The sequence below is a fragment of the Lagenorhynchus albirostris genome, chromosome 3, assembly GCF_949774975.1.
Source record: "Lagenorhynchus albirostris chromosome 3, mLagAlb1.1, whole genome shotgun sequence".
In the NCBI taxonomy this organism is placed as follows: Eukaryota; Metazoa; Chordata; class Mammalia; order Artiodactyla; family Delphinidae; genus Lagenorhynchus; species Lagenorhynchus albirostris.
This window is the reverse complement of record NC_083097.1, coordinates 94,592,106-94,614,025: the sequence shown is the minus strand read 5'-3', so window position 1 is coordinate 94,614,025 and position 21,920 is coordinate 94,592,106. Positions and strand designations below refer to the sequence as shown.

The window sequence follows — 21,920 nt, the reverse complement described above, 5'->3', positions numbered from 1 at the left end:
GTAGGTCCCATTGATTTATTTTTGCTTTTATTTCTTTTGCCTTGGGAGACTGGCATAAGAAAACATTGGTACAATTTATGTCAGAGAATTTTTTGCCTATGTTCTCTTCTAGGAGTCTTATGGTGTCATGTCTTATATTTAAGTCTTTAAGCCATTTTGAGTTTATTTTTGTATATGTTATAAAGGAGTGTTCTGATTTCATTGATTTGCATGCAACTGTCCAGCTTTCCCACCATTTGCTGAAGAGACTGTCTTTGCCCCATCATATATTCTTGCCTCATTTGTTGAAGATTAATTGACCACAGATGTGTGGGTTTATTTCTGGGCTCTGTATTCTGTTCCATTGATCCATATGTCTGTTTTTGTGCCAATACCATGCTGTTTTGATTACTGTAGCTTTGTAGTATTGTTTGAAGTCTGGGAGGGTTATGCCTCCAGCTTTGTTCTTTTTCCTCAAGATTGCTTGGCAATTCTGGGTCCTTTGTTGTTCTGTATACATTTTGGGATTATTTGTTCTAGTTCTGTGAAAAATGTCATGGGTAATTTGACAGGGATCACATTCAATCTGTAGATTGCTTGGGGTAGTATGTCCATTTTTAACAATATTCATTCTTCCAATCCAAGAGCGTGGGATATCTTTCCATTTCTTTGAATCATCTTTAATTTCCTTTATCAATGCTTTATAGTTCTCAGCACATAAGTCTTTCACCTTGGTCAGGTTTATTTCTAAGGTTTTTTTAATGCAATTTTAAAAGGGATTTTGTTGTTGTTGTTTTTTACTTTCTCTTTCTGATATTTCATTATTAGTGTAAAGAAATGCAACAGATTTCTGTATGTTAGACTCTGAAACTATAGTAGTGAACAAAACAGATGAGGTCTCAGGGAATTTTGCAGCAGGTAATTTTTTTTTTTTTTTTTTTTTTTACAAACACAAGGCAAAATCATCTATGTGCCACAGAAGATGGAGAAACAAATCGGGACAGAAGGTTTTATCTGTTTTTCAAGGCATTTGAGCCAGGCCTTGAAGAACAGATAAATTTTTAACAACTGAAAATGAGGAAAGGGTTGTTTGAAGTACAAATTGTATACTTCATAAATGCAGTTGAATTACTTTCTAGTAAACAATAGCAGCAAAAAATCTGTCTTTTTGCAATTCTTAGGAATAATCATTCATGATCATGTCCCCTTTTATTCTGAGCCAAGTAGCTCCTTGTCCTCTTGATTTCTTTATATTCTACAAGAATTTTTTTTTAATAGAAATTGTCAGGTAGAATACCCTGTAGGAAACTCTGGATTTAGAGCTAACTAACATAAGAGGCGGATTTGCAATCAGTAAGCTCTAGAAAACAATAAGAAAAAACATTCAAGTGTTTTTCTGACATTAAATTAAAAGTATGAAGTTATTCCACATTCTGGAAATGAAAATGGTGGTGGCATAAATGTGAGTGTTTTTCCTGTACTGAGAATTTCTCAAATGAGCTGGTATTTCAATAAAAAAGTTAGTTAACAGGGCTTCCCTGGTGGCGCAGTGGTTGAGAGTCCGCCTGCTGATGCAGGGGACACGGGTTCGTGCCCCAGTCCGGGAGGATCCCACATGCCACGGAGCGGCTGGGCCCATGAGCCATGGCCGCTGAGCCTGCGCATCCGGAGCCTGTGCTCCGCAACGGGAGAGGCCACAACAGTGAGAGGCCCGCGTACCGCAAAAAAAAAAAAAAAGTTAGTTAACAGATGTTTTAAAGGTCTTTACCCCCACCCTCCCTCTTAAAGACAGACTGTGTCCACCCACCCTTATACCAAAACTCCTTCAACAATAAATTCTTTGACCTTATTGCTTCCCTGAAAAACTCCTATTGCTGTCCTGAACTACACTTTTTCTCTATTGGCTTATCAAAATAACTGGATACCGAATAACGCTTGACTTCATAAATGTTTGGAATGGGAATTATCTAAGAAAAAAAAATCCAACAGAAACAAATTCAGGCTTATAGCCAGAGGGCAGGTAGGGAGTACAAGTAAATACTGAGGGATTCAGAATTACATGCAGTTGTATATTAAGTGATTAGAACATAGTAAGCAGCTCAGCATTGGGTTTTAATTCTGCAGCTGTTTGCCTTTAGATAAAAATAGATGTGATGGTTGCCAATAACTTTCCCTGATTAATGTGAAACGATTCACATAGAAGGAGGAAATACTAAGCCATGTCAACACAATGTAGTTTCATTGTCTAAGACTGTTCAAACACAGTGTCTAGTATTTCAGAACTTGTTAATAACCAAACAACATTTAAAAATGAGAGCTCTTCACATTTTCATAGCACATAAGCAACTCTTGCCTCATCTGTCTTGAAAATCATTTGTGAAAGTGACAGACATTTGCGGTTGTCCTCATGACATCACTGAAACCAAACGTTCTCAGTCTAGGTCAGATCAGCCCATCAAGGAAGCGGCCGCCGTCAAGTCACTGAATGACAAAATGTTAGATGTAACGGGGCAGAACTGGAATGAGACCCAGACCATCCAGATCTCAGTCCTGCGCTGTTTTGTGGGTTTTTTTTAACATCTTTATTGGAGTATAATTGCTTTACAATGGTGTGTTAGTTTCTGCTGTATAACTAAGTGAATCAGCTATACATAAACACCTGGGCTGTTTTTAAACACACTACCAGAATGTCTTTTAAAGAGATGGGGGGAAAGATCTTTAAAACATCTGTTAACTAACTTTTTGAGATACCAGATCATTTGGGAAATTCTGGATACAGAAAAGGTACTCACATTCATGCTACCACCATTTCCATTTCCAGAAAGTTAATAGTTTTTGTCTCCATTAAACTAATTTATCTTCCCCCTCTCCCCACAGCCATGCTCTTCTGTGACTAAATACCCTGTAAGCCCAGGAGAGCAGCTTTGAAACATCAGACCCTTTTGCTAGCACTTTCTTTTGTAGGTACTCTGCTTTTTTCTCATGAGTCCACCTTGTTCTGCAGATTTTCTTTCCTGGTGGAAGTTTTCAGAAGGCCTTAATAAGTCATAAGAACAGGGGGGCCCCGTGTTTGGATCACTTCCTGATGCTGAAGGTTATAGGCCCCTCTGTGTATGGTCACCATCGTATCTCACTGCCTGGCAGGTTTCCTGACCCACGACAGACATTCAGTAGTATTTGTTAAGTGAATAAACATATCAGATAAGTGTGTGTGTGTGTGTGTGTGTGTGTGTGTGTGTGTGTGTGTGTGTGTGTGTTTAATCTAGGCTGCTGAGGATGGCAGCTCTTACAATAGTCAAGGCTTTTGCCCCACATATTGTCCATTATATCCCATGAATGGAGGTAAAGATGTCGAGTCAAGTCTTTCACCTTTTTTGCAAAGACAAATCAGTAAAACAGTCACTATTGTTCCATTGCGCTATGTCTTATCATACCAGAGCAGCTCAGAGAACAAGAAATCCTTTCCCCGCAAGTCTCACTTATATTACAGACAGCATGGTTCTCTTCTTTTCACTAGGAAATATGTGTTTCCCAGGCAGTGAGAGGAAAGGACTGATTTTCTGTCTGTCCTGGAGTGGGCTTCTCTTACGGGTGGGTGAAAGAAGAAAAGCAGCTGATGCATTCCACCCTTACCTGTGTGGACACTGATATTCTGTGCTAGCCCCTAGACCCTGCTCCCCACACCCATGGAGAATTGAGTGACAGTGCGTTAAAGCTGGCAGGGCACTGAGAGAAATTCGTGTCCAATGTGGTGGTTCTGCTGAGGATGAAACAAGAGTTCAGATAGGCAAGAAATTCCCCAGTTAGCCGTGGCAGCAGCAGGGGAGGAAACTGGTCTCTTGGACCTACACACATAGTGCAAGGCTCTCTCTTCCCATGACGTAGCATGGCCGTCCTCTGAGTTTTCTCCACTTTTTGTTCCAACTTAAGAGTTCACTCATGGAAACAAAGTTCTAAACTTTCAGGTTCCTGGAGATACGAGGTATTATTGTTTTTCTTTCTGGATTACGGAAAAGTTGAAAAGCTGAATGATTAGAGAGAAAATAACATAACTATGTATTTTCTGTCATGTCAAGATGTTAAGTTTAAAAAAAAAAGTTTCAGAAAAATGTATAGAGATCAAGCCCGTTTTGTGTCTGTGCCATTTAAAAAAAGGTCTGAACTAAATTGTCAAAAAAGCTTACCCCTAGGGGCGTGAGGGGGATTAGATAGCAGGGTATGAGGGGGACTTTCATATTATTATGCTAAATATTATTCTATTGTATTATTTTTATAGTCAGAATGTAATCATGTATTCATGAGTCACATGTTAAAAGTTACATGAATTCAACAAAGAACTAGTATCTAGAATACATGAAGAACTCTCAAAACTCAACAGCACGAACAACCAATCCATTTAGAAAGTGGGCAAAAGACCTGATAGACACTTCACTAGGGAGGATATCCAGATGGCAATAGCATATGAAAAGATATTCAATGTTATTAGACATAAGAAAAATAAAAAATTTATACCACAATTATGTGTCATTTCACACCTATCAGAAAGGCTAAAATAAAGGGTAGTGAAAACACCAAATTCTGAAAAGGATGTGAAAAAACTGGACCCCATTGCTGGTAGGAATATAAAATGATACAGCCACACTGGAAATTTTCTTATAAAACTAAACCTTGTGATCCAGCAGTTGTACTGAGTGTTTATTCCAAAGAAATGAAAACTTCACACCGAAATGATTGTTCATAGCAGCTTTATTCATAATAGCTAAAAACTGGAAACAGCCCAGAGATCCTTCGATGGGTGAATAGCTTCATGAACTGTGGTGTGCATGCTTCATGCGATACCACTGATACATGCAATGACTTGGATGAATCTCCGTGGAATTATGCTGAGTAAGAAAAGTCCGTTCCGAAAGGTTACATTCTGTATGATTCCATTTATATAACCTTTCGTAATGACAAAGTTTTAGAAATGGAGGACAGATTAGTGGTTGTCAGGGGTTAGAGGAATGGGGAGGGGTGGAGGAGGTAGGTGTGGTTATAAAGGGGCAACACAGGGGATCCTCGTGATGGAACTGTTTTGTGTCTTGACTGTGGTTGTGGACGCATGAATTTACATGGGTTAAAACCGTATGTAACTAAATTCACAGTACAAGTGAAACTGGGGAAATCTGAATAAGACCAGCAGACTGACATGACAGTGTCATGGTTGTGGAACTGAACTATAGTTTTGCAAGACGTTATTATGGAGGGAAGTGGGTAAAGGGCACGTGGAACTTGTATCATTTCTTACATCGCATGTGAACCCACAATTATCTCAAAAACTGTTCAATTAAAAAAAAGAGAGTCCGCCTGCCAATGCAGGGGACATGAGTTCGTGCCCCGGTCCGGGAAGATCCCACATGCCGCAGAGCGGCTGGGCCCGTGAGTCATGGCCGCTGAGTCTGCGCGTCCAGAGCCTGTGCTCCGCGACGGGAGAGGCCACAACAGTGGGAGGCCCGCGTACCGCAAAAAAAAAAAAAAAAAAAAAGAACACGTTGAAGCATTTGAATACATCTGTCAACTCCTGCCTGTAGAACTGCAGGTTAGGGGCAGCTGCAGGCTTCCTTACTGCCTTCAGTTAGGGGATGAAGCATCCTTTCTGTCCCCCTCCCAGCAGACACCATCCTCCCAAACATGTTTCCCTTGTTCTTTCCCCAAGTACAAAAGGGAGAACAGGGACTGATACTACCTCAGTGAATTAATTTCTATAACCATAAAATCTGTCATCTAGGTCTAGGTCAGAGGCTCTCAGCCCTGGCCAAAGCTGAGACCTATCTGTGGTACCTTATTAGCCTACCAGTGGTGACACCCCATCCCAGAATGATTAAGTCTGAGTCTCAGAAATGAAATCTAGGCATGGTGCTTTTGTTTGGTGTTTAAGCTCTCTGGGTGATTGTGATGTCCAGCCAGGATTGAGACTCACTGGTCAGAGTGGTGATCACAGTGGTGGCGTTTAAAGCACGAAGCCCGGGTCCCCCTTTCTCAGGATCACAGCCTACGCTTCTAGGATCAGAAGGGTGTATTTTCAGGGGCTCCCTTCCCATCTGCAGTCAAAGCTGATGCCGGGCATAACACCTCAAGAAGAGGGTATGCCCTGGAGCAGACCAGGTGGTGAGTTCTAGAAGGCACACAGGCACGCTTAGCGTTCTCCAGCTTGTGCACTTAGCAGAGTTTCTCCACACCCGGCTGGAGCTCTGCTGGCTGCTTCTGAGGTGGCTGAGAGACCGAGCAAATTGTGGGCAGAGCCTCTGAGGAATGGGAGGGTGGGGAAGACAAACGTCCTTGGGGTGACAGAGCCTTCTTGGGCCAAGCTCAGCCTCCATCCGAGAGACTGTGGTCATAGCACTGAAGATTCTGGAATCTCTCTGAGGTTCTGGGCAGTGTCAGGTGGTAAATGTGGCCTGGGGATTAATCTCTGCCTCCAGTGTAGAAAAGAGGTTGAGGATTTGCTGCACCCCTGCAGCGACTGCTTGACAAGGTACTCGCACTCCCAAACACCCTCAGAGACAGTATGAAGGAAAACTCATTTAACAACTCCTATCCAGCCATCATTAGCGTCTGGATGGCAGGCAGAGCTATGAAAAGCTCTGCCTAATTATGTCATAAGTACCACAAGAATTTCTCAAATAACGCAAGCAAATTCCTCAGACTCTGCTAAAAGCCAAGCAGAGGAATAACAACTTTCTGGCCATTCATGCCTTCCCTCCACTGTTATTTACGAATTCCAGACATTTTCTCCATCTAAATCTAATCTCCTCATCTAGAGATTAGCAATGTTAGTTTCTCCCACAATCCAACTGTGTCCCTTTATCCACGGTTGTCACCATTCAGATTCTGTTCCTAGGCTGCTAAGGATCCATTAAACAGTTTCTCAAAAGCCACATGCTACTTGACCCGTATTCAGTGTGTTTACGCATTCCCAAGTGCAGTTATGTAAACAGACACTGTTCATCTACACGCTGAGATTGTTTCATTTTGTCCTCTTGTATGTTTAACCTATGTGCCTCATTTGGAGAAGGGAAGAAAATAATTAAATTATTTTCTCTCGCCCATAGTCTTTATTTTCAGTTGCAGTCACTCCACCCAAAAGATCTAAGAGGTCATTGTCAAGGGAAACAAAAGATTGAAAAGGCAAAGCAACTAAGCACCCAGGTGCTTGCTACCGTCCAGGCTGAGTGTGTGCTGTGGGATTCCGAGGGTGCTGGTGCTGGCTTGGACCTTTCCTGACTCTATCTATTCTTTTTCTTTTTTTTAACCAGGGGAATATTAATTTTATTTTATTTTTTCTTAATTTTTATTGGAGTATAGTTGCTTTACAATGTTGTGTTAGTTTCTACTGTACAGCAAAATGAATCAGTCATTCGTATACATATATCCCCTCTTTTTTAGATTTCCTTCCCATTAGGTCACCACAGAGCGTTGAGTAGAGTTCCCTGTGCTATACAGTGGGTCCTCATTAGTTATCTATTTTATGCATAGTAGTGTCTAATGTCAATCCCAATCCCCCAGTTCGTCCCACTCCCCCTTCCCCCCTTGGTAACCGTAAGTTTGTTCTCTACATCTGTCACTCTATTTCATTCTTAACTTCTTGATCTTACTTCTCTGGTTTTGACTAAAAGTGATGACACAGGTTGTTTTTCTCCTAAAGCAGCTTCAAAACTATGTGAAAAATCAGAGGCTGTGGCAGATTCCTGCTTTTCTTCCTCTTTAGGTCAAAGTTTCTCAGGTTTTAAGATAAAACTTAAAAGGTCAGCCACTTGGGCAGTTAACCATATTTATGTGACCAAGTCCCAGTAAAAACTCTGGCCATCAAGGCTCTACCTTCAGGCAATGCTCTGTGTGTATGTCACACATGGTTTCCAGAACAAATTCGCACTACTCACAGCTCTGCTGGGAAAGGCAGCTGGAAGCTCCAGGTGTGGGACCCTCCTGGACGCCGCCCTAGTCACCTCTTCTTGTAGCTGATCCTAATCTGTCTCATTTCGTTGTGATAAACCATAAACCCCAGTGCAACAGCTTTCAGCAAATTCTCTGAGTCCTTCTGGGAAATTATGGAATCTGAGAGCGGTGTTCCAGATCCTTGAACTTGCAGCTGTTCTCAGAGGTGGTCTTGGGGACTTCCCTGACTTTGCAGTTCTCATTATTAGCCCTGGAACAGTCAGATGACCTTTCTGGCCTTCAGTTAACTCATCTGGAAAGTGGGGACATGATCATATCTGAGCTGCTGACCCTCCTAGAATGAATAAACATATATACTGAAACAACATATTTGAAAGTACTTTGTGAACCATAAAACACTTTGTAAATATAAAGATTATTCATTGTGGCTTGCTTTCTGTTTCAAGGCATTCCAGGTGAGAGGGTTAAGTTTTAGATAGCAGAGCTGTAGAGGTCAATGGTCCAGGCTTTGGCGTCAGCCTTATCTGGCCTTGGTTTTTCCCATGTCTACCAATTATTGAGGCTACTTAATCTCTAAGTTTCACGTTCCTCATTTAAAAAATAAAACTAATAATATTTAGTTCATACAGTTGTTGTAAGAATTAAATGACTCTTAAGTACCCAACACATGTAGTTATTATTGTTACTTTTTTTTCTTTTTTTTGCCGTACGCCGGCCTGTCACTGTTGTGGCCTCTCCCGTTGCGGAGCACAGGCTCCGGACACGCAGGCTCCGGACGCGCACGCTCAGCGGCCATGGCTCACGGGCCCAGCCGCTCCGCGGCATGTGGGGTCTTCCCGGACCGGGGCACGAACCCGTGTTCCCTGCATCGGCAGGCGGACTCCCAGCCACTGCACCACCAGGGAAGCCTTATTGTTACTATTATTATTTTTGATGACCACCACTCCGGTGGCTAACCAGCTGTGGAGGCGGGGGCTGGAGGATGGGGATAATTTACCATATTTTTATGTAAAACTCAACATGTCATTGCTCTTTGCCTTACAGTATTACCCTGATATTCGGTAGTAAGTTATTTTTTTAGAATATTAAGTCGCTGCCCATATTAACAGAGTTAATATAACTTCAAAACTCTAATTTACCACTAAAATATAATCAAGACTGCATTTTATATGTCTCTTTGGTTTTATTTAAGCACATATATTGGTTGGTTGTTGGTTCGTTGGTTAAGACGCCAGATTCCTCTTCATGCTGCTAATGATTGGAAGCGGATTCTAACAAGAACTCATAGAATCACATAATAGGAATAGACAGAGAAATTAGAACAGGGCTGGGGAAATAGTGTGAAGCCAATATGTTTAAGAATATCTTCAGTGGAAGCTAACACAACATTGTAAAGCAACCATACTCCAATAAAAATTAAAAAGAAAAAAGAATACCTTTAAATCTGTTAGAGGACTTGACCAATTTTTCCTCTCTTCTCTTCAAAACATGATTTCTTTCCCCTACCCCTGCCTTCTTCCAAAGAAGAAAAGTGTTTCCTTTTCCCTAGAATGATTTCTGCCAGCCCTTCCCTGCATTCTTCTGCTTTTTCCCAACCTTGACTCCTGGCTGAGAATTGAGCATTGTGTCATGCCAAGCAAGGTTCTCATCTTCCTCTGAAGGGTGCTCGAGCTGCTCTTGAACCGCACATAGTCCACTGACAAAACAGTCCACTTCTGTTTTAATGAGTTGAAATTGGAATGGAACGTGACATTTCGATATCACTGCCAGGACAGTCTTATCAAATGTGGGCTTAAAACAGACTTTCTATTTTGTTTTTTTTCTAATTACTGAGTAGAATATGAAACTGATCTCAGTGTGTGAAACAGGGTGTTTCCACACATCTCTTCACTACTTCTGGCCTACATCTCAGCCTCTTTCTAGCCCTGAGCCTCAGCCCATCCCTGGGGCTTACCCCTTCATGGGTTGTACCCTATTCTTCCTCCCATCCCTGAACTCCACCCTCTTTTCTGAGAGTCAACTACCCTTGACTCCCACTCCCAGCTCTGAGCCTCATTCTCTCTTACTTCCACCTTCCAACCATCAGGAGAGAAGGAGGGGGAAAGGCATGCCATGTCCCTTTAGAGACAACCACTGGAAAATGCACACACCTCTTTTCACATTCCACTGGCCACACTGTAGTTACATGACCACAGTTAGCGGCAAGGGTCTAAATTCTAATATCTGTGCACATTCTCTGCCACTACAAATTTATCTGGTTTACAGTGATTTTCAACACTATATTTTGTGTTGTTTCCTAGGATCTTACACCTTTTTTTTTCTGCTGATCAAAGATACGTGGCCACTGCAGAAAATTGGGAAAGTACATAATGCTGCTAAGAGGCAGTAAAAATATGAACCACGATCCTGGCACCCAGGAGGAGCATTTATTCATATTTTGGCATGTTTCCTTCCAGGACTTTCTTTCTACATTCCTTTTCTTTACCTAGCTCAGGTTAAATTGTAAATGCAGTTTTGTATTTCTCCTGTTTTTTCATTTATTAGTAATTGTAGCATCTAACTGGGTAGGGTTTTCACCTAAAAGAAGTGTCCCTAGTAACTGAGAGAGGGAGACAGTGACTCTGTCCTCAGAGTCCAGAGAAGGGAAATGGAGGTTAAAGAACTTTGGTCAGGAAGCCCAAGATGGCAGCTGCCTGTTCTCATTGCAATCCAGACAAGCTGGTAGGGGCTGTGCCCTGGGGAAGTGACTGGCCAGGCCCTTGGGAAGTGAACACCAGAGGACCTTGAGCCAAAAGCATGTAGGCTAAGATGGAAAGAATGATGGCCTATGAGTTCTGCACATGAACAGCGTTCAGGGGACTTGTTCATGAACCCCAAGTGTCTGTACGAGGAAGACTGAGCCTAAGAGTGGACACGGACATCATCACATGGTCAGGTCACCAAGTATCAGTTCACCCCCAGTTTCCTTTTCTGATGGGAACACAGCATTGGGGCAGTTAGAGGTCTCAGCCCTGGCAGCAGCAGGGCTGATGAGACCTCCCAGTTTCCTGATGATTCCAACAAGGGTAGATTATGGGCAGGCCATAGTAGGAGAAAGATATTCTCATATTCAAAAATGGAGGGAGCATTGCCATGCAGTAGATATGGTTGTGATTCACATGTCCCTCCAGCAGCAGGTATCTGGGGGCTACCACAGAGAAGACCAATCACAAACAGGGCAGGGCTTTAATGGAAAGAATGCATCATACTGGGGCCTTCCATAATACCAGTGAGTACAACTTAATCCTCTTCCAGTACAAGTCTGTTCTGTTTTTGTTTTTTAATTTATTTATTTTGGTTGTGCCGGGTCTTAGTTGTGGCAGGTGGGCTCCTTAGTTGTGGCTTGCAGGCTCCTTAGTTGTGGCATATGAACACTTAGTTGCAGCATGTATATGAGATCTAGTTCCCCAACCAGGGATCGAACCTGCGTCCCCTGCATTGGCAGGCGGATTCTCAACCACTGCACCACCAGGGAAGTCCCCAGTACAAGTCTGTTTAAAGGATAGTGATAAAATACTTAGAAAGGCACAACTGAAAGTCTCTTGGATGGATATTCTCAATCTTTTTTGACCTCAATCAACCCTGTTCAGATAAAAGAGCCCATTGTCTACTTAGAACAATCTCCCCCTGGGAAAAGAATTTGGGGATTGCAAAGAATTAGGAGAAGGCTGCAGATGTAGAGAATGGAAGGGTGGACACAGGGGGGGAAGGGGAGGTGGGAATTGGGAGATTAGAACTGATATATATACACTACCATGCATAAAATAGATAGCTAGTGGGAACTTGCTGTATAGCACAGGGAGCTCAGCTCAGTGCTCTGTGATGACCTAGATGTGTGGGATAGCGGGTGGTGGGAGGGAGGTCCTAGAGAGGGGATATATGTATACATATAGCTGATTCACTTCATTGTACAGCAGAAACTAATACAACATTGTACAGCAATTATACTCCAATAAAAAAACAAGAGAGGGCCAAAATTAAAATTTATATGGTCTTACTGCAGTAATTGGAGAAAAAAAATAAAATGATCAACAGAAATAGAACCTGTCAGTAATTCTACAAATATATATTTTTTTAATTAATTAATTTGTGGGTGTTTTGGCTGTCTTGGGTCTTCGTTGCTGCGCATGGGCTTTGTCTAGTTGCGGCAAGCGCGGGCTACTCTTCATTGCGGTGTGCGGGCTTCTCATTGCTGTGGCTTCTCTTGTTGCGGAGCACAGGCTATAGGCTCGCAGGCTTCAGTAGTTGTGACTCGCGGGCTCTAGAGTGCAGGCTCAGTAGTTATGGCGCACGGACTTAGTTGCTCCACAGTATGTGGGATCTGCCCGGACCAGGGCTCGAACCTGCGTCCCCTGCATTGGCAGGCAGATTCTTTTTTTTTTTTTTTTTTTTTTTTTTGCGATATGCGGGCCTCTCACTGTTGTGGCCTCTCCCGTTGCGGAGCACAGGCTCCGGACGCGCAGGCTCAGTGGCCATGGCTCACGGGCCCAGCCGCTCCGCGGCATGTGGGATCTTCCCGGACCGAGGCACGAACTCGTGTCCCCTGCATCGGCAGGCGGACTCGCAACCACTGCACCATCAGGGAAGCCCGGCAAGCAGATTCTTAACCACTGCACCACCAGGGAAGTCCCTACAAATGTATTATTAATATAAACCTTCCAAATTAATTGAAATCTTTGGCCCACGTACAGTTAAATGTGTCTCATGTAAAAATTGTGGCAGTTCCAACTTTGTATGTGTGCAAAGCTTTGCGGTTAAAAAAAAATCTGTTAAACATTCAGCTTTATTTTATATTACCAGATAATGTGGGCAATAGACACCCTCGTCCTACACTTCATTCCTCCTTCCACCCCTGACCCCCATCTGAGTCTCTGACTCTTGCCCACCTGTTTCTAGATTCCACTTCTATTCCTGAGCTGCAGCCTAGTCTTGAGCTCCAAGTTAATAACTTGATAACTTTTAAAAAGTGAAAGTAGAGTCTTTCTGCATCGTGAACCAGGAATAAATGTAAAATATCACGCGCTTGTGACTACAGCCGCTCGCTAGCCCCAGTTCTGCATTACTTAATGTAAGATCAACAGTAAACTTTGGGCCAAATAATTCAGATATTGTGGTAATAGAGAACCCACGTTAGAAGTTGAAAAGATTTACCCTGAAATATTAAACATGTGGCACTGGCAAGAGAGCTAAGGCAAAGGGGGAAACTGATAACTCAGCCACATGGTGTCAAGGGAATTAGGGTGCTTTTATGTGCCCTAGCCTGAGCAGCTTGTAGCCTTGGGAATCTCTCATACACGGGCACTAATTCAGTATAGTGTGGTCTCAAATCAATAAATACTTTATGACTCAAAGCAAATACTTTACAGTACTTGATAATGTTTATTCTTGTACACCGATATGTCAGTTCAGGTCCTCTGGGAAACAGATGCCAGATGGAATTAGAAATTCAAGAGACTCATTGAGGAAAATGCCTGTGACGGATTAAAGGGAGAGGGGGTTGGAGTGTGCAGGGAGAGGCTTCCAACTGTGACGCTGGTCCAACACCTGTGAAAGGAGAGGGGGAAGGAAGACTGGGTGGGAGAGCCTCAGAAACTGCAGCACAGCTCTGAGAAAGTCAGTCAACCCTGGAGTAAAGGTTGCCCATAGGATGAGTCCTGCATCAGCCAGAAATGGACTGTGTCTAGGACCCTCACCATGCTCAGTCACTGGCTGGGTGCAGCCTGGGCAGAGGCTCCAGCATGGACAGTTAACTACACTCATTGCTGCAGGTTCTCTTGAAGGGAGATCTGAGCAGTGCACCCCCATGGCTTCCCCAGTCCATCCCTTGTGCTGCACAGATCCTTTGCTCCAAATATTTGAGGAACTGTGGGCCTCTCTTCCTGAGGGAAAGTCTTGATGACTTATCTGGTGTTGTGACCCAAATTCTCATTCCTGGTGTTGTGACCCAAATTCTCATTCTCATTCCTGAGCCCTTGTACCCATTTCAGTCTGGGGTTGCTGCACATGTCTGTTCACTGTTTCAGCTGGGCAAGGGCTATCAAGAAGAATCTAGTTGGATTATCTGATTTGTACATTACTCTGCCCTGCTCTCATGTGCAAGCATAAGATGAGCAATCCTGTCTCATGGTCCTGCTGGTCAGGGTCAATTATCCCTGCCATGATGGTAACTCTTTTCACCTGCTGATGTATGGGTCCAAGGAATCCAAAGTGTCCTGGAAGGGACTTCCCTGGTGGCGTAGTGATTAAGAATCTACCTGCCAATGCAGGAGACACGGGTTCGAGCCCTGGTCCGGGAAGACCCCACATCTTAGTTGCCGCGGAGCAACTAAGCCCATGCACCACAACTACTGAGCCTGCACGCTAGAGCCCGTGAGCCACAACTACTGAGCCTGCGAGCCACAACTACTGAAACCTGCGTGCTTAGAGGCCATGCTCCACAACAAGAGAAGCCACCGCAATGAGAAGCCCACATACTGCAACGAAGAGTAGCCCCTGCTCGCCACAACTAGAGAAAGACGGCATGCAGCAACTAAGACCCGACGCAGCCAAAAATAAATAAATTTACAAAGTGCCCTGGCAGTAGCCATAGCATGTATTATAGTTCAATAGGACCCTTGCTGTGTCCCCTGGCAAGAGTGTGCCCCTTTGGATACTGGGACTGCAACTGTGTGAGCCCAGAGTTGCCCAGAAAGCACAAAGTCCCTCAGCGGGTCACTGGGTTTGATGGTTAAGTGAGGCCCCTCCTGTTTCCACCCCTTAGGTCTCAGTTGCTTATGTTTCCTCTAACGGACACGTCACTGTATAAAGTTCTCTGATTTAGTGTCTATACTGCATCCCAAAGGAAGGCACCCCGTTTCTGCAGATTATTGTCTCCAAGATGGCATCTCAGTTGTACCTTCAGAAGGCCACCAATGGAAGGCCACTGCTTTGTGTGGTGCTGTAAATGATATAATGAGTGGACCCCATGGTCATGGGGCCACCCCCATACCTCCTCTGTTGTGAAATGGATCCCCTGGTTGGATGCTGTGTTGTGTGGGATTTTATGCCTGCGAATCAGGCATTCTGTAAGTTCTTACACAGTGGTGTTGGCTGAGGCTATGTGGGCAAGAAAAACAAACCCATTCTCCAAATAGTTCTCTTTCCCTGTGAAGATGAACCACTGGCTCTTGCAGCATGGAAGGGGCCCAGCATAGTTTACTTGCCATAAAATAATGGGTTGGTCTCCTCAAAGATTAATGCCACTTGGGAAATTCAGGTTGGTCTCTGTTGCTGGCAGGTTGGACCTTCCAAGGTGTCAATAGCCAAATCAGCCTTGGTGATGGGCATATATGCTGTTGAGTTCCTACGTAGCCTTTATCTTTACCATTTTGGCCAGTCCACTCATGTGCATACTGTGATAAAGGCTAACTAATGTCAACCGGCCAAATCCTTGTGTCTAGTTGGTTGTTGAGTATTTCTTTCATGAGTAGTTTCTAATGGACATTAACATGTGATCCAAAAATCTTCACAATTCATGCCCACTCCATCAAATTGCTGTTATCCCAGACCTCCTTGCCTCTAGTACAGTTTTTTTATTTTCCTCCAGGCCCCTATTCAGTTGGCTGGACCGTTGGCACCTGCCGAGGAATCTATATATTTTCTCACCTTGGGCTACTTTTTCTTCCACACAAAGTCAATGACCAGGTGCACTGCTCCCAGCTCTGCTTATTGGGAAGACTTTTATCTCCACTGTCTTTCAAGGCCAACCCTGAATTTGGCTGTAATGCAACTGCTGTCCACTTTCAGCTTGCATTCACGTATCAAGCCAACTCACCCCCAAACTTGGCTTTTCTTCCTTCTTCATCTGGTTGTATGAGATTCCTGCATAGGTGGCCATATGAGTGGGCTGAAGGAGGGGCACTGGTGTAAAGATGGTGGGCACATGGTGTCTGGGTTACCTGCCCACGCTCCTTGCTCATGCCTTCTAGTCCTACTTGGCCTCAATCCCAGACATTCCATTTCCATTTTACTGTGGACTGCTGCTGGGCCTGTTCCACTCTATGACTTGGTGAGTCTAACAAATTGGACAAATGGGCAATTCTGAAGGAACAGTCACTTGGTGCCCTGTGGTCAAGTATTTCGGCTCTAACAGGGCCCAGTAACATGCTAGGAGCTATTTCTCAAAAGGCATATAATTCTCCACTGCAAGTGGCATGGCCTTGCTCCAGAACCCCAAGGACTTGCGTTGTGATTCTCTTACCAGGGCTTGCCACACTGCAACATTTTCCATCCCTGACATCATCAACACCATAGGGTCTCCTGAATCACATGGCCCAAGCAGCAGATCTGTTTGCACTGCAGCCTAGATTCGCTGCAGAGCTCATTCCTACTCAGGGCACCACTCAGAGTTGGCAGCCTTCCATACCACTCTGTATATGGGCGAGAGAAGTATTTCTAGATGGGTAATGTGTTGCCTTCAGAATCCAAAATGGCTCACCAAGCACTTTGCTTCCATCTTTGAAGTAGGAAATGCAAGATTCAGAAATTTGTCTTTTACTTCTGAGAGGATGTCTTGGCAAACCCCTGACTACTGGACTTCTAAAAAATTTACTCAGGTAGTAGGCTTCTGAGTCTCCTAAAGCTTATCTTCCACCCTGTGGAGCACAGCTGTCTTACCAAGGCCTCTAGCATATTCGTCACCCCTTCTTGCTCAACCTGTTCGTTCAGCATGATGTCATTGATGTAATGGGTCAGTGTAATGTTCTGTGAGATGGCTAGAAAGCCCAGTTCACTTTAGACTGTGTTATGACTGAAGGCAGAGGAGTTTTAACAGAGCCGTGGGGCAAAACTGTAAAGGAATACTCTTTGTCAGTTGGGGAGTCTTATGTCAGGCAGAAATGGCCTGGTTCTAGTACATCCACCTCCCCTGCTCAGCTCAGCCATTGGCTGAGAGGGGGCTGGGGGCGTGGCCTCGGGTGGATGAGGCTGAGTACCCTGAAGGTGTGGCCACTGGAGGCTGTCCTCTCACTCCACTCCTTGCACCGTCAGAGAGGCACCACTCCATGGTTGCCATAGTATGTTTACAAAGGGTGATGTTTATTCTTTTCCAGTGTTTTCCTGCATTTTGTAAATTTCCTAAAGTGGACATGTATGAACTCTAAAATCAGAAGAAAGACAAAACAAAACATATGCACAATCATATGTCTGGTTTTTCAGAGCCATACTGTTTCACAGTAAGATGTCTGTTATAACATATTCTTGAACAAGCCTCTGGCCAGTAAATCATAAAATGATTTAATACCATTTTAATCTTGTTTACTGTTTTTAATGCTGTGACTTTGGAGAGGTTTTTAGTGTTTTGCCTTATTTTTTTTCCTGACTGTTGAAATATATTAATTTTAGAAAATGTGGAAAATTACATAACTTAGTAAAGAAATGATTAGAAATAATATCCCAAATCTTAACATCCTTGGACAAATTGTGCTAGTGTTCTAGCATATTTTTTTTAGGCTTTTCTCTTATCTTTTTCTCCCCTTTAAAAAGCTGTCATCAAAATATGCCATTTTTTGGGCTTCCCTGGTGGCGCAGTGGTTGAGAGTCCACCTGCCGATGCAGGGGACACGGATTCGTGCCCCGGTCCGGGAGGATCCCACATGCCGTGGAGCGGCTGGGCCCGTGAGCCACGGCCACTGAGCCTGCGCATCCGGAGCCTGTGCTCCACAACGGGAGAGGCCACAGCAGTGAGAGGCCCACATACCGAAAAAAAAAAAAAAAAAATATATATATATATATATATATATATATATGCCATTTTTTGCATAATTTTTTCCTCTTCAACCTATTTCAACTAACAGTATAGTTTTACCCTTAAAAAAGTGTTACTCACGTACCGAAAAGAAAATGGATATAGGCCTGGGAGTTATAGGGACGGGATTACCTCCACTTCAGAGGTGCAGAAGGACATGGTGGTGGAAGGGTGGCTATCCTGCATGAAGCAGGACATGTCAGGACCTACACCAGTGTAGCCACTGAGATGGCAGGCTTCTGTTCAGGGCAGCGACTGGCAGCGAGTGAAATGGTAAAACGCTGAATTCCTAATGAGGAAAGCAAAATCAGGGCCCATAGGGAGTAAAACCCTTCACATTTGTACCATGGTCGTACTCACTGTGGTGGCTGGAGTGCATATATATACACGCACACATATACATATATACACATATATAAATAAATTGTATATTATATATGTAAATTTTATATATATATATATATATATATACACACACAAATATAGATAAAATTTATGATGGGTGTTTTAAAACTAGTTCTGTGTCCAGAGTGAACTGCATGGAGACAGTCATGCCCTAGGGCCAGGATCATACCAAGTTGTTGGGTTACTAAACTTAATTTCATTCCCCAGATTCATCATGTGGCAAGGGGCAAGGCAGCAGAAAGTGAGACCAATCCAATTTTCTAGTGGCTCTCAGTGCAGGATTGGATACTCCTGGGCCTCTCATGAGAGGTTGGCCTACCGAGAAGAATGAAAAGCTTTTCTCATGATGCTAAGGTTGGGAGAATTAAGAGCTGTGTCCTTATTTTTTAAATCCCAAAGCAGAGAAGGTGGTCATATAAGCTAAAATCAAAGCATCTTTACTGTGCCTTTCAAAAAGTCTTCAAGTATGGGAGTTACATATTAAACAAGTTTGGCCATGTGTTAATAATTGGTGAACCAAATGATAGGAACATTGCAGTTTCTCCCTGCTTTTGTATGTTTGACAATTTCCATAATAATAAAAATTTTCAAAAAAAACACCTCTTTGTAACAACTTTAATGATTTTATAACATTAACTCATAGAAGCATCATGAAATCTTTGCCCATCTTGTTCACCAATTTATCTCCATTGCCTACAACACTCATGCCACATTAAGTTCTCATTTAATTAATGAATTAATTGGTATATATTAATTTGCTTAAATATAGAAAGTCTTTTAAATAAATTACAACTTCTCAGTGTATGGGTAAACTTCAGGATTGAGCCGTATTCTTAACCCAATTGAGAGTGGAAAGTAAAATATTTCTACTGCATTTATAATTACTTCTTCTCTATAGGAAATCCTACTGTAGCAGTGCCAGAATGACAAAACAGTAAGAAAAGGGAGGACTGAGGTGGAGAGGTTGGGGGCAAAATAACAGAGAATAATATGTACACAAGAAATAAACTTCAGAAGCACTGGGCTCTTGTCTTTTATCATATACTATCAGAATCAGTAGTATCAGTAGTATACTATCAGAATTAATTAACTTTATGTTTTATATCTTACTCTGGGGATATTAATAAAATGGAGCAATAATAGTATTTTCAACAAATTGTTCTGGAACAACTGGACATCCATATGCAAAAAAAAAAAAAAAAAGCTAGACACAGAATTCATATCCTTCACAAAAATTAACTCAAAATGGGTCATAGACCTAAATGTTAAAACACAAAACTTTAAAACTCCTAGAAGAAAATATAGGAGAAAACTCAGATGACTTTGGGTATGGTAATGACTTTTTAGATACAACACGAAAAGCATGATTCTTGAAAGAAATAGTAAGTTGAATTTCATTAAAATTAAAAACTTATGCTCTGTGAAAGATAATGTCAAGAGAATGAGAAGACAAGCCGTGGATTGGGAGAAAATATTTGCAAAAGACACATGTGATAAAGGACTATTATCCAAAATATACAAAGAATTCTTAAAACTCAATAATAAGAAAACAAACAACTTGATTAAAAAAGGGACCTAAGTCCTCAAAAGACACCTCAACAGAAAAGATACACAGATGGCAAATAAACATATGAAAATATACTCCACATCATAGATCATCAGGGAAATACAAATTAAAAGTGAATTGTTTTAATACTGCACACCTATTAGAATGGCCAAAATCCAAAACACTGACAAAATTAAGTGCTGGCAAGGATGTGGAACAACAGGAATTCTCGTCCATTGCTGAGGGGAATGAAAATGGTACAGCTACTTCAGGAAACAGTTGGCAATTTCTTAAAAAACTAAATATACTCTTACCATATTATCCTGAAATCATGCTCCTTGGTGTTTACCCATAGGAGCTGAAATATTATGTCCACACAGAAGCCTGAACATGGATGTTTATAGCAGCTTTATTCACAATTGCCAAAACTTGGAAGGAACCAAGTTGTCCTTCAGTAGATGAATGGACAAATAAACTTGGTACATCCAGACAATGGAATATCATGCAGCATTAAAAAGAAATGAGCTTGGGACTTCCCTGGTGGTGCAGTGGTTAAGAATCCGCCTGTCAATGCAGGTGACATGGGTTCGAGCCCTGGTCTGGGAAGATCCCACATGTCGCAGAGCAACTAAGCCCGTGTGCCACAACTACTGAGCCCACATGCTGCAACTACCAAAGCCCATGTGCCTAGAGCCCATGCTCTGCAACAAGAGAAGCCACTACAATGAGAAGCCCGTACACCACAACGAAGAGTAGCCCCCACTCGCCTCAACTAGAGAAATGCTGTGTGCAGCAATGAAGACACAACGCAGCCAAAAATAAATTTAAAAAAGAAAAGAAAAAAATGAGCTTGGGCGAACCTCGCTGTCTGGAGGACATCGCCACTTCCCGCTTACCCACAGTAAAAGTAACACTAAAGCAGTTCATGAGAAAGCAACAAGTTCTCCTCCTCCACAGAAGGATTTTGCAGACAATTTGGCAAGTTCCAAATGATTGTGATCACAAATACCTGAAGGACTGGGCAAGGGAAGGATTCAAAAGAAACTAAAGTGCCACTGAAGAGGATACAATCCAGATGATGATTACTCAAGGCAATACGCAGCTCAAAGAGTTAGAAAAAATACTTGCTTTAGCCAGATCTTAACCACAGCATTATTCTGAAAGGTTTTCAAAGTCTCCATGTGTTTAGTTGAGCTTAGGCTCGACAATGGGCAAGCCAAAGCCAAGTGAAACTGTTTGTATGTAGAGCCCTTGAGCAAAACAGCAGAACATGGAGCGTGACATATCAGAGTGAGCCAAGAAAAGTGCATCAGAGCAATTGCCTTAGCACTGAAAAACAGGCCTTGTATTTTGAAAATACTTCTAGATGTGTCAGCAGTTTTTGTAAGAAGCAAAAATTACTACAACAGATTGTCAGCATATAAAAAGATGTTCAACACCATTAATCAGTCATCAGGGAAATGCAAATCAAAACCAGCAAGAGATACTATTCACACCCACTAGAATGGCTATAATTAAAAAGGGAGAGAATTGCAAATGGTGGTGAAGATGTGGAGAGGTTGGAACTCTGATACATTGGTGGTGAGACTGTAGAGTTGTGCAGCCACTTTGGAAAACAGACTGTCAGTTGCCCAACAGGTTAAACAGCATTGTTCATAATAGCCAAAGAGTGGACAATTCAAATGCCCATCAACTGATTAATGGATAAGTAAAACATGGTATACCCATATAATAAAATATTATTTAGCAAACAAAAAGGAATGAAGCACTGATACATGCTACACCTGGATGAACCATGGAGACATTATTAAGAGGCCAGTCACAAAAGATCACTTATTGTATGATTCCATTTATATGAATGCACAGCTCTGAATATATTAAAATCTATTGAATTATACATCTTACATGTATGGTATGTGAATTCCCCCCTCCCTTTTTTTCAGATATAATTGACATATAACATTGTGTAAGTCAATAAAGCTGTTTTAAAAAACAATGTGAGAGGTAGGGCTGGAGGTGTACTGACCTCAGGAGACACCCTGGATAAAACATGAAAAATCGAATTTTCATCTTCCAGAGGCTAATTTTATTCTCATGGACAAGCTTTTACCTTCATCTCTATAAAACAGTTTAATTTTATTCACATATATCTCTGATTATCTTCTCTGAATTATAGGTTAAGTCTGTTGTTTATTTAGCAATCTCTTCTCACGTATGGAGCCATGGTCGTTA

At 42.4% G+C, this 21,920-nt stretch overlaps 1 pseudogene; it reads left to right on the top strand.

The window, feature by feature from the left end:
* The first annotated feature begins 20,532 nt into the window (after positions 1–20,532).
* LOC132518359 (LYR motif-containing protein 2-like) lies at positions 20,533–20,832 on the top strand (annotated as a pseudogene).
* Positions 20,833–21,920: the final 1,088 nt, after the last annotated feature.